General features: G+C 36.3%; 1 protein-coding gene across 1 annotated transcript in view; it reads right to left on the bottom strand.

Moving 5' to 3' along the window:
* LOC148941182 (uncharacterized) overlaps positions 1-13,951 on the bottom strand; it is a 48,310-nt gene that overhangs the window by 34,331 nt on the left and 28 nt on the right. The gene's annotated exons all lie outside the window — the stretch shown is intronic.

The raw sequence follows: 13,951 nt of genomic DNA, 5'->3' as shown, positions 1-13,951 counted from the left end.
AAAATTTTGAGATAGCCTAGCCATTTTGTTCAGTATAGTTGAAATATCAAATGATTAGGGATGTTCTTTTACTCATCTATGTGCTAAGATCTTACATCTTTTGACAAAGAACAATTAAAAGTGAAATCTTAGCACTAAGATCTTATATCTTATGGTGTTGTTTTGCAAACGTCTTTCATCATTCTGCTCTAATCAGGGGTCTGAGAACAATGATATGCATATCATCAAAGTTCTCTCATCATTGTTCTCTATGGCAGAAAGATGGTGTCTTTTACACTTTTTGCTAACATCATGAGCTGTAAGATCTTAGGACAAAGATGAATTCAAAGAACAGAAATCTTTGCAGAAAGATGTGAGATCTTAGATGTAAGATCTTTGTGCAAAAGAATGGGCATAATATGTCTTTAGATATATAATGACCCCCCAAAGTCCATGAAGAGAGGCCTGTAAGTTATGAAATTTGGTAAAATTCTACTTTAGCTACTCATGGCTATCTTGGAAAGGGATTAGGTTAGGAAAATGAAAATTTTAGGGATGGATCTACAGGCCAAAGTATGTCCTGGGAAAACTAAGCAAGAAAAACGGGTTTTAATTTTTATAAAGCAGTGAATACAATAAAATAAACACTTAATTAAACAAAAATATTCCGAATATTTCGGCCCCACGTCTGGGAGCCTTTCTCAACGGAAAAAAAGAAGAAAAAAATGTTCTTTTTAAAAACCTTAACTTACATCAAAATAAACAAAAAAAACACACAAAAAAAAACAACAAAAGAAAAAATATAAATAAATAGGAAACAAAACTCACATATTAAATAAACACTTCCATTCACTGGCGTATAAACAAAATCGAATGTCTATATTGATTCAAACACGCCTCCTCACAGTATATAAATGGAAATATATTAAATAAACACTTCCATTTACTGGCGTATAAACAAAATCGAATGTCTATATTTATTCAAACACGCCTCCTCCCAGTATATAAATGGAAATATATTAAATAAACACTTCCATTCACTGGCGTAAAAACAAAATCGAATGTATATATTGATTCAAACACTCCTCCTCCCAGTATATAAATGGAAATATATTAAATAAACACTTCCATTCACTGGCGTATAAACAAAATCGAATGTCTATATTGATTCACACACCTCCTCACAGTATATAAATGGAAATATTTGGAATATTTTTGTTTAATTAAGTGTTTATTTTATTGTATTCACTACTGAAAAAATATAAATGGTTTTACTTTTATTACTTTATTAAATCAAATCATATTAACATTTTGATTACTAAATATCAGTATATGTATATTAAACTGACAATGCACATTCATTTGTATTTTTTAAGTAAAGTGCAAATTTTGTTCTGGCCTTGTGAAGGCCAACTTATGTTAATTTTTGCTTTTCATGAGCTTGACTTGGTTATAAATTACAGTTGCATTTGGTTTTGGGTATTGCTTATACATCGATGCTGACTTGTGGCAGTGTTGAGGCCGGTTGGTTATTTGAGTTTAGTTATATTCATTTTCTGTCTAACGTAGTTCCTTGATCTTCTTTGAAAACTTATTGTTTGGAAACAGTTTTTTTTAATTAATTTCTGTTTGTTTTATATTGACATAGTCTTTTCAGAGAATAAGAAAACAACGCTTTTAATCTTTTCGTTTTTTACTTTTTAGTTTGGCCTGCTATTTGTATGCTGGAGAAAAATTCTCAGCAATTTTTAACAGCATACATCCTTTTTAAAATCTGGACACAAATAGTACTGTCTAATTTAGTTTCATAACTCCTCTAGTTGACCTGTAATGGAAAACTTAATACCATTCGCAAAAGAATCTGTTTACTTTCTTTGATAGCTTGGATACACTTACGCTATTTGGATTTGGTTAAATTTTAAGAGCAGAAGTAGCCCCGAACGTTTGAACATACTATCCTCAGTCGTTCTTGCGATACTGCTTATTGGGAATTAGCATTATCACAGTGCATTTTGATTTAATCTTAAGTAAAAATTTAGTTTTTAAACATATAAAAATTGGATTTGAGGAAGACTAAAATCTATTCTATAAATCATATACAACAACTTTCTATATAAACCTTATATGCCCTTAGGGCATAACTTACAACCCTTGCACTGAGGGCTCTGAGGGGGTTATCATCCTAAAAGACCTAATTTCCAGAACTTTCAACTACGTTGAACAAAATGGATATCTCAAAATTTTGGTTGGATGTGTTTGGCAAAACTGTGGGAGTGAGAGGGGCGTTAGTCGCTATCCAATCACTTTCAACTGTTATAAAAGTCACTAACCCTTTCGATTTCCATTTGAATGAGCCCTTTTCAAGCTACTATGACAGCGCTTTCAGTTAATACTATAGGCCCCACGGGCATAACTTAAAACTTTGATCATTAACACTGTGGGGGGAGACGCTTTCATCTCTAAATACCTAAATTCCCCCAATATCAACTGGGTTGAATAAAATGTTTGTCTCATAATATTGATTGGATGTGTTTTGGGAAAATGTAGGCGAGAGAGGGGGTTAGTTACCCTCAAATCACTTTAGACTATTAAAAAGGGTACTAGTCCTTTGAATTTCAAATCGAATGAGCGCCTTTTTCAAGTTTCTACGACAAAGATTTCAAAAAAAACCTTATATACCCCCAGGGCATAACTTATAATCCTTGCCCTGGGGGTTGTGGGTGAGTGTCTTCCTTAAAAACATGTTTTCTATCTGGAAATCAACTACCCTCAACAAAATAGTTATCTCAAAATTTTTATTAGAAGTGTTTGGGGAAACAGGGGGTGTGTGGAGGGGGGGCTAGTTTCCCTCCAATCACTTCTGACTATTAAAAAGGGGAATAGCCTTTTGAATTTCCAGCCGAATGAGCTTTTACTAAAGTTTCTACAACAACACCTTCTATAAAAACCTTATATGCCCCCAGTGCATAACTCAAAACCCTTGCCCTAAGGGTTGTGGGGGAGTGTCCTCCTCAAAAACAAATTTTCTATCTGGAAATCAACTACGCTGAACAAAATGGCCATCTCAAAATTTAGATTGAATGTGTTCGGGGGAATGATGGGCGTGGGGGAGGGGGCTAGTTGCCCTCCAATCACTTTCGACTATTAAAAACGGTATTATCGCTTTGAATTTCCAATCGAATGAGTCTGTTTTAAAGTTTCTAAGACAACGCCTTCTATAAAACCTTATATGCCCTCAGGACATAACTTAAAACTCTTGCCCTGAGGGTTGTGGGGGAGTGACCTCCTCAAAAATATATTTTCTATCTGAAGATCAACTACGCTCAACGAAATGGCTATCTAAAAATTTTGATTGGATGTGTTTGGGGGAATGATGGGCGTGGAGGGGGGCTAGTTGCCCTCCAATCACTTTCGTCTATTAAAAAGCGTACTATCCCTTTGAATTTCCAATCGAATGAGCCTGTTTTGAAGTTCCTATGACAACGCCTTCTATAAAAACCTTATATGCCCCCAGGGCATAACTTAAAACCCTTGCCCTGAGGGTTGTGGGGGAGTGTCCTCCTCGAAAACATATTTTCTATCTGGATATAAAGTACGCTGAACAAAATGGCTATCTCAAAATTTTGATTGGATGTGTTTGGGGGAATGATGGGCATGGGGGGGGGGCTAGTTGCCCTCCAATCACTTTCAACTCTTAGAAAAGAGTACTAGCCCTTTGAATTTCCAATCGAATGAGCCTTTCTTGAAGTTTCTACGACAACGCCTTCTATAAAAACATAATATACCCCCAGAGCATAACTTAAAACCCTTGCCCCGAGGGTTGTAGGGAAGTGTCCTCCTCAGAAACATATTTTCTATCAAGAAATCAACTACGCTGGACAAAATGGTTATCTCAAAATTTCGATTGGATGTGTTTGGGGGAATGATGGGCACGGGGGGCCTAGTTGCCCTCCAATCACTTTCAACTATTAAAACGGGCACTAGCCCTTTGAATTTCCAATCGAGTGAGCCTTTTTTGAAGTTTCTACGACAACGCCTTCTATAAAAACCTTATATGCCCCCAGGGCATAACTTAAAACCCTTGCCCCAGGGGTTGTGGGGGAGTGTCCTTCTCAAAAAGATATTTTCTATCTGGAAATCAACTATGCTGAACAAAATGGCTCTATCAAAATTTTGATTGGATGCGTTTGGGGGATTGATGGGCGTGGAGGGGGGCTAGTTGCCCTCCAATGACTTTCGACTATTAAAAAGTGCAATAGCCCTTTTAATTTCCAATCGAATGAGCCTCTTTTGATGTTTCTACTACAACACCTTCTATAAAAATCTTATATGCCCTCAGGGCATAACTTAAAACCCTTGCCCGGGGGGTTGTGGGGGAGTGCCCTTCTCAAAAAGATATTTTAAATCTGGAAATCAACTACATTGAACAAAATGGCTATCTCAAAACTTTGATTGGACGTATTTAAGGGAATGGTGGGCGTGGGGGGGGGATAGTTGCCCTCCAATCACTTTCGACTATTAAAAAGGGCACTAGCCACTCCAATTTCCAATCGAATGAGCCCTTTTCGAAGTTTCTACGACGACTCCTTCAATACTAAGTGCCCGGGTACAGAGAAAAAAAAAAACACATTGTGCCCACATCGTTCTTTACTTAGGCAGCTCTAGCGCGCTGCCTATGATTCAGAAAGAGCATAAAAAAAAGACATCAAGTGGTATGTTCACTTTATTTTTAAAGTATAGAGGTAAGTTTGTTTCTTAGCTTAAAGAACAATCTGTTAATATAAACACTACCCAAGTTTGTTAGAAGGCTAGAAAACATTCTGAAAGTGTGAAGAGCAAAAAAGAAAAAAAGCCAGAGGAGGATAAATTGTCTTCAGTAAAATTCTAGTTTAGCTATTTTTTGCTATCTTGGAAAGGGTTAGGATGGAAAGGAAATGAAACTTTCAGGGATAGGCTAGGTGTACAGAGCGGTGATGCCAGGTGCCTGACTTTAGATAGCGCAACAAGGGAAGCAAACATTTTCTATAGATTTTTTTATTTTTTTGACTGAAGTTCGAAATTCAGGGTTAATTAGATCTTGCAGGGATGAGTGAAAAAAAAAACAAAAAACAAAAACAGAGACAATATATTGTGAATTTTGCTTTTCAGAATACTAGATGTCAAAATTGGTAGGATTCAGTCTTCATTGACAGATTTCAGCACCATATTCCGAAATCTGAAACAGTGAAGCAATTACATGCGCTTTTGTGGTCGAAATTTTCTGTTCTCAGTCTCTGGCTTGACAAGAAAGATATTTTCCTTAGCTCTCTGGTATGTCAGAGAATTAAATAAAAAGGGAATTAAAGAAGATCAAACAAAAAAAAACTTGCCAACATCTAAGGTGGTATTTTATATTACTTTCTGGCTAATATGCTGAATTATTCCCTATCAACAATAGAAATTGTGCTTAAAGAACTAAAAAAAGAAATCAATACTCAGTATACTGGTCTCAGTATACAAAAACGTGGAATTTAAAGGCACATTTGATAAAGATAACTAATAGATAGGATTTTCTAATGTGGAACTAAAGAGAAGCATGATCCTTGAAGGTCACATCTCTCCAACATGTCATTTAGTTAAGTGATATCAAGGTTTACTTCTTTATACAATGTTTTTATGACATTGCAATTCTAAGCTGCAAAAAGATATAAATTCTCAAACTTAGTTATGAGAACAAAATGTTTCATAGCTTTCAAAATATAAATTAGAACGACCAAGTCAAAGATAAGAAATTAGACCGGCCGTTGTTAATGCAACTATCTATAAAATTGCAGGCTAAAGACAATGTTCTGAGATTTTGTCATGAAACAGAAGCCAAAGATATACATATAAGATAAAATTGTACTGGGCAAGGTCCTTTAACAGTTATGATTGTTATTTTATTTATGTTTTCCTCTCATTGAACTTCGAATTAGTTTTGTACATTTTGTACATCATATATTGTGTTTATCTTTGACTAGTACTCAAGATCATTTTCAAAGTTAAACGGCAAACCCTCCTTCTATATCGCCCAAAATTTCCTCAAGAGTTTCATCTTCATTTTAATTGTCATTGGATGGTTTTTTGATGTCATTAACAAAAAAACAAGTTTTTTTTTAACTAAAAGTAAGGAGCAACATTAAAACAAACAGAAATTATTCCGTATATGAAAGGGGCTGTCCCCTCCTCAACGCCTCGCTCTTTACACTAAAGTTTTTTATTGTTTAAAAAAATAAAGTTGTGAGACAGAGTCAAACTTTAGTGTACAGAGCAAGGCGTTGAGGAGGGGAAAGCCCCTTTCATATACGGAATAATTTCTGTTGGTTTTAAGTTTTAATGTTACTTCTTACTTTCAGTTAAAAAAAACTTGTTTTTTTAGTTAATTTCTGAACGTTTTTGAATTAATGCAGCTTTGATTTTGGCTCACCGTACATGAATAATTAAAACGAAATTCGCATATTAATTTTCCATTTTTTGGCTAATTGGCTTTCTCGAAATTTTGTTCTGGCGTAACTTACGAATTAGCTTACGTAACGAATTTCTATATTTGAATGTTATTATTACGTAGATTAGGGAGTTCCTTCCCTAGTCAATACATCACTCTTTGCACTAAAGTTCGAATTGTGTTCAAATCACAAACCCCTGAATCACAAAAGACCGTTTAATTATAATAATTAGTTCTATTGAAAGCGCAAAAAAAAATTTAGCGAAGGAGTGAGGTATTGACTAGGGGGTGAACCCCCTCATATACGTTATCATTTCTGTTTGTTTTAAGTTTTAATGTTGCTCTTTACTTTCAGTTGAAAAAAACTTGTTTTTTATTTAAAATCTGATTGTTTTTTAAATAATGCTGGGAAATCTGGTGCCCCTTTCATAGAAATGTCCCTTCCCCCATTGGAATATCCTCCATGGATCTTCCCCCATAGCCCCTACTCTGACCCCGACCCCCCCCCCCTAGAAAAAAAATTCCTCCTGAAAACACCTGTATACTTCCCAATAATCAATACTTTATGTAAACAATGGGCAAAGTCTATAACTTGCAGCCAGTCCCCCGGGAACAGTGGGGGATTAAGTCATCCTCAAAGACATATTAAGTACACTTTAGACTATGTTGAACAATATGGCTATTTCAAAATTTTGATTGGGTGACTTTGGGAAAAAAATGAGCACGGGAGGGGGCCAAGTTGCCCTCCAATTTTTTTGGTCACTTAAAAAGGACACTAGAACTTTTAATTTCCGTCCAAATGAGCCCTCTTACGATATTCTAGGACTACTGGATCGATACGATCACCCCTGAAAAAAAAACAAAAAAAAAAAATGCATCCATGATTTTTCTTCTGGCAAAACAAACAAAGTTCCACATTTTTGCAGATAGGAGCTCTACAGTGGGGTTCTCTGGTATGCTGAATTTGATGGCGTGATTTTCATTAAAGTTCTATGACTTTTAGGGGTTGTTTCCCCTTTTTTTGAAAAATAAGGCCAATTTTCTCAGGCTCGTAGCTTTTGATGGGTAAGACTAAACTTGATGAAACTTATATATTTGAAATCAGCACAAAAATTTAATTCTTCTGATGTGTCTATTGGTATCAAAATTCGGTTTTTTAAAGTTTTGGTTACTATTGAGCCGGGTTGCTCCTTACTTACAGTTTGTTACCACAAACTGTTTGATACATGTCAATGGTAAATTTATTCAGCATAGCAGGTGTAGGATCAAAGTTTCTGCAGCACTTTCCCTGGAAATTTAGCCTAAGTTGGATGGTCACAGTAAGTTAAGCATTTTAAGGTGCATCCTGTTCTGAATTTTGTGCTTGACAAGATTAATAGCAGAAAACACTCTCTCGACAAAAGGTTGCTGATGGGTAAGCAGAAAGAGCTGCTTGAGATATATCAAACAAAGTTCAGCTTTTCCCACTCTTTTTTGTATTTTTTTTATTGAAATTGGACCAATTTTCCATTTGTTTTTTCATGTTAAGAATAATGCACGCTTTATTAATTTAAAATTTAGGTCGTCATGGAGCCTGGAATGGAATATGAGAATCTCTACGGGGTTCTGAAAATTCTACCTGCCTTTATAGACAGATTCCTGAATCTGTCAGTAGAAGTTGTCAGTAAACACTAGACTTTAAAATTTTGCCATTGTTATTGTGAAGGCAAAATGCGCCCACTTTGCACTGTTTTTTTTTACATGCGCGAAATCGGCGCATTGCGCCAATTTGAAAAATTCAATGCGCAATCAACTCAAAAAAGCGCCCAAATAGGCTTTGGATAAATCCATTTTATCTTTTTCGTATTGTCTGACTATATCAGGGGCATCCTGGGAAATCAAATATAAAAATTTGACTATTATTATTTAATAATAGAATTTATACATCATTGATAAAACCAGCTATATTTAGGCAGTTAAATACAGCTTTGAACAATTTGGCATCATCGATTGAAGTGTCTCCTTTGTGTTAGTTGGTCAATATTAGGGGTTAGCTTAAGGAGCCTGAATATAGCAGATAAAGTTAGCCATTCTTTTTTATGGTTGAGAGTTGCCATAGGGCAACCAAAAAGAGCGTGGTTGATGGTCTCATCATGGGTTTAGCATCGGCGGCAAAGGGGGCTTGTTACTGTTGGAGTAATTGTGTTTTGATAGTGCTAAGTTTGGCAGTTAAGGCCAGTAGCATTTGATTGTATTCTGTGTACATCTTTGAGTCTTTCCAGGATGTAAATGAAGAAAGGTTTGGTGGGTGTTGGTTTGGTAGATAAATTTTTAGGCGCAAATGGTTTATATCTCTTACTGGGATAGGCCTTCCAGATATTTTTTCAAACTGAAGAGCAAATTTAGCTATTTCATCTGCCTTGTGGTTTCCTTTAATACCCATATGACTTGGGATGTATTGGATTTTGTGGATATACCTTGTTTAAGTAATTGGTTCAATAGTTTCAAGAGCAGTGGAGTTATCATTGTCTGGGTAGTCTGAATACTCTGGTGATATTGAGGCAAGGGCTGATTTTGAGTCTGAAAAAATTATAAGAAGGGTGTTTCTTTATAATCGGTGCCAATGCAATGTTGATGACAGCTATTTCGGCTGCCATAATACTCACATCATTTTGGAGCCTTTCTGCAGCTGCTATACCTAAAGATGGAGAGTGGACTCCACAAGCAGTCCTAGATTCCGTTTGTGAGCCATCCACAAAAATTGGGAGGTGGTGGTTATATCTCTGAGACTCAAAATTCGTGGAATAATGATTTTAAATAAACAAGGGAAAGATCTGCCTTAATAGCTGGCACAAACAAAAGGTTCACTTCTGGGTAGTGGTTAGCCCAGGATGGTATCCAGGGGTATATCTGAAATAAAGAAGATAAAGGTATGGGGAAGGTCATTTGGGTGGTTGCAAATTCCCATGCATGGCCCCTAAAAGCACCAGGGTTTCTTAGCCAATCATGTAATCTATGGGAACTGTTACCTTCAATTTTTGTAAAGTAGCGGGCAAGTAGGTTTTCTCTGCATATAGCAACAGAGGTGAGACCACTTTTGCTGAGGAGTAAGTTGGTTTTGGTGTGATTCCTGAGGCCAAGTATAGCATGGAACATAGTATTCTGGACAGTCTCCAGACTGCATAATAGGGTTTTTGAGCATGAGCCAAAGACAATTAGTCCATAATCAATCTGAGATCTGATATAAGTCTTATAGAAATTTATTAGAGTTTTTTCATGGCAACCCCAAGGCTTATTGAATAGCCTTTGTAAGATGCACATTTTTCTGAGGCATTTTATTCTCCCACTTTCAATGTGGAGCCTGAAAGTTAGTTTTTGGTCTAGAGCAAGGCCTAGATATTTGATGTGTTGTTGCTCTTGGACGACAACACCATTTAGGGTTAGTAGGGCATATTGGGGGTTTCTCTTATTATGAAACTGTACTATAGCTGATTTTGATGGGGCAGTGGGTAGGCATGAATTGTTGGAGAAACATTCATAGGCATAAAGCAACTTTTGTAACTTGGATTGGGCTAGTTCAAAATTATTTGAGGTAGACCATAGGACTATATCATCTGCAAACTGAATATTTGTTTGGGGTAGGTTCAGATCCCATAAATATAGTGAAAACAGGAGACAGCTGAGGACAGCACCTTGGGGGAGGCCTTTGAAGACAAAGTTTTTAGAAGAGATGCAGGAATTTACTTGGAGAACAAAAGAGCATTTGGATAGGTAACTTTTAAAAAAATTCACTACAGGTAGCAGAAAACCCATTTTTGATAATTTATGCAGTAGGAGTGGATGTTGGATATTATCATATAGATTTTGAAAGTCCAAGAAGGCAGCAACTAGGATTTGGTTATCTTACAGACAGTCAAATATGGCATTGGTTAAGCAAACAAATGCGTCAGTGGAAGAATGATATTTCCTAAAGGCTGTTTGGGTATGTGCGATGAGGTGGTTAGACTCAGCAAACCCATACAATCAAGAGTGAATTATCTTCTCATATACTTTTCCCAGAACTGGGCTAATCATAATGGGTCTGAAGGAGTTGGGGTCCTCTTTGGGTTTATTTTGTTTTAATATAGGGATGATGAGTGATGTTTTCCAAATAGATGGGAAGAAGGAGTTATTCCAGGCGTTATTGAAGAGAGCCAAGACTGCGTTTTTAAAGTCAATTGGAAGGTGTTGGAGCAAAGATGAATGGATCTGGTCGTGGCTACAAGATGTTTTGGATTTAATTGAATTGATTACTTTATCTAGCTCAAATATTGTAAAATTTTGGAGTAGATACTGGGACCCAGGCAAGTCAAAATGGGGTGTTAGGCTGATCTGAGGTGAATTATGAGGGGTGTTTTTGAACTTCTCAAAAAAATCTGCTAAAAATTCAGCTTTTTCTGTTGGTTTCCAGCTGCTGACCATTTAGAGTTAGCTGATAATGGAAGGGGTTATGTGTGGAGAATTTGCCACACATCTTGTCTAGAAATTTATGAATTTCTGACTCTTGTGTTTTGCAGGAAACTGATAACAGAAAGTTTTTGCATGCCTCTTATTTTGCCTCTCCTTTTCAAGTTTGATTGTTCTCTTAAGTTTTGCCTCTGCTTGTAGCTTTGCTATATATTTTCCAGTGGATGGATTTCTCTTGAAGGATCTGATGGCAATCCTTCTATTGTGCCAAGCTTCTTGGCAAGAGGGTGTCCACCATGGCTTAGGGGGTTTATTATTCTTCAATGTTTTTGGGCATTGGGACTAGGGTATGGTAAGTTTTGCAACATCAAGAAGTATTGATGTGAGATTTTCAGAGAGCTGATTTTGGCCAGTGGATAGTGAAGAGTAGTCATGGTCTGTGAGAATGTGGGAGAAGTTTGGCCAGTCAGCTTTTTGCCACACATAGTGGGAAATGAAGTTATCAATGATGGCTAGGTCACCAATTTTTGTGCATATAGCAAAATGGTTGCTTAGGAGGTTGTCAATTCTGTTGACAGTAATTTTATTTATTAAATTTGATGAGACTAATTGAAGATCAATAGTTGAATAGAGCCCACTTCTTTTACTGAAGTAGGTATTTAGGAGTCTAGGAGTCACTAGTACTATATTGGTAAAATTGGTGAGGAATTCCTCTATGTGTTTGCCAGCATTATTTTGAGGTGAATAACCCCAGATAGGACTATGGGCATTGAAGTCCCCAACAACCACTAGAATTGATTTTGAGAATTTATTAGAAATAAAATTGAAAAACTTCTTGTCCATTGATATTACCGTTTGGGCTACATAAATTAATAACAGTAACCTCCATGTTTGCCAGCCACAACTTTACACCAATTGCATCAATGTCATGAAATCAGGGAGGCTTATACCACAGAATTTCAGGTGTGATCGTACAAGGATGGAAACTCCACCACCAATTCTATTGGAAGATCTATCTTTTCTTAGGACATCATAACCAGGAATTTTGAGATTAACTGATGAGTTTAAATGGGTTTCTAGGAGGCATAGTATTTCTATTTTGCGTGAAGAAGTATACTTGAGAAGGTTGGTAATTTTGTAATCATTTAAGGATCTCACATTCCATTGCAAAATTGTGGTAGAGATAACTGAAGGTTAGCCATTGATAGATAGATTTAGTTTATTGATAGTGCTGAAATTTGTGTTGGCTGTGTGATTGAGATTTTTTGGGAAGTAGGTATTAGCCATCTCTTCTAGAATTGAGGATTTTTGATCTTCTGTGAGGGATGTTCTGGAGAGTGAGTTGAAGTTGAGTATGTAGAGGCATAATTTGTGAGTAGATTTGGATTTTCTTCCAATGTTTCATTTGGTGATTTTGATGAGGTCAGTTTTGCAGGTTTACTTTTTGAAGATTCTGGGTCTTGGTCTCTGGTTGGAAGGGGGGGGGGGAAGTCTAAGGTCTCGATTCCAGTGAACATTTTTTGTGGTTTAGTCCTTGTAGCTTTATGCTGTAAAGTTTTTTGATTAGGTTGTGTGTATGATTCGGAGAATTCAGGTGTATCTGCAGTACGCAACATGAGCTTAATTTTTGCAAACTGAAAAGGGATGTTTTCTTTTTCAGACAACCTTAGAGCCATTGATCTTGACTTGTATTTTGGACATACAGATCTGTTGTCAGAAGAATGAGGACCTTTGCAATTAATGCATGTTAATTTCTTGTTTGCACAGTTTGTTGTGTTTGGAGGATGGATATTTTGGCATAGATTATACCTTTTCAGGTTTGTTTTGCAGTGCTGTTTTGTGTGACCCATTATCAGACATGTTTCACACTGTATTGGCTTAGCCTTATACTCTTTGTAAGGTTTTATCTGGCCAAATAAGGATACAGGTTCACTGAAATTCTCTAGATTAGAGTCCATGATGAACAGGTAGGATTTAGATATGTATATGCCATCATTGTTGGGTTTTCTAAGTCTGGTGATTTTTTATACTGATATTTTTTGGCCTTTCCAGTTCATAAGGCCATCCTTTAAATCAGTTTTGGGAATATCATAGGAATATTGTATATGACAATTTTTGTTTGGGCAGGGGGAGGGCAAATCCATTTCTTTGAATGTACCTTATTGCCTCCGAGGGAGTTGAGTGACAACAGAGTTGTTTTTGCATCTTCACAGCCTGCTTGAATAGATTTTGAAAAGCTCAAGTCAGATGGTTTGGATGTTTTTTTATTTGAAACATGGTTTCAGAAGAGATAGGCAGAATGTGGATGAAGTGCACTTCTTCCAAAAAAGATGGGGGTGGAGTAGAAACTGTTTGTAATGGGGAGAAACTGGTGTTCTGTTTTCTTTTGGATCTTTTAGGAGTGACAGTTTTGAAGCAATCATCATGGTGATTTGAGGGGACTGCACCCTTTTATTATTAGAAAAAATTAGTTTATAAGCTAATATAGAATGGTACTAGCTAATCTCTCTATAGGCTAATTAAAAACATTTTAGTCATTTAGTTGGAAAATTTGGCCCATCTGTATAGGAAAAATCTAAATTTGCCAACTAGTTGACTAATAGCTTCTCCCCAGCAAAACTTTCCTTTTCCAACTAGTTGACTAATAACTTTGCCCTAGTAAAACCTAATTTTTCTAACTAGTTGACTAATAACTTCTCCTCATCAAAACTTAATTTTGCCAACTAGCTGGAAAGAAACATTGCCCCAGAAAACAATTCATTTTCCAACTAGTTGACTAATAATAGTTAAGAGAGATATCCTGATTGAGTCCTCAGAGTGGACAGAGATCATGGTTTCATTGGAGTCTGAGTCCTCAGAAAGGTCACTTGGTAATGGGGAGATGGGGTCTAGCATTTGCTTATTGGTATCTCTCTTCTCTGGGGGTAAATTCACTGGGATCATGGTTGAGATAAATTCACCGCTTTATCTAAATAAAAAATAATCCAGAAAACTTCACTTGATAGTCCTGTTTTCACAAAATTTTCAAATTCTCTAACACAATTGTTATTAGTATTTTCTTCTTCGTTTTCAATTGATTTTCCC

This window comes from Artemia sp. Qi Xiang Cuo, chromosome 18, assembly GCF_049724085.1.
Source record: "Artemia sp. Qi Xiang Cuo chromosome 18, ASM4972408v1, whole genome shotgun sequence".
NCBI lineage: Eukaryota > Metazoa > Arthropoda > Branchiopoda > Anostraca > Artemiidae > Artemia > Artemia sp. Qi Xiang Cuo.
This window is presented reverse-complemented; position numbering and strand designations above follow the sequence as displayed.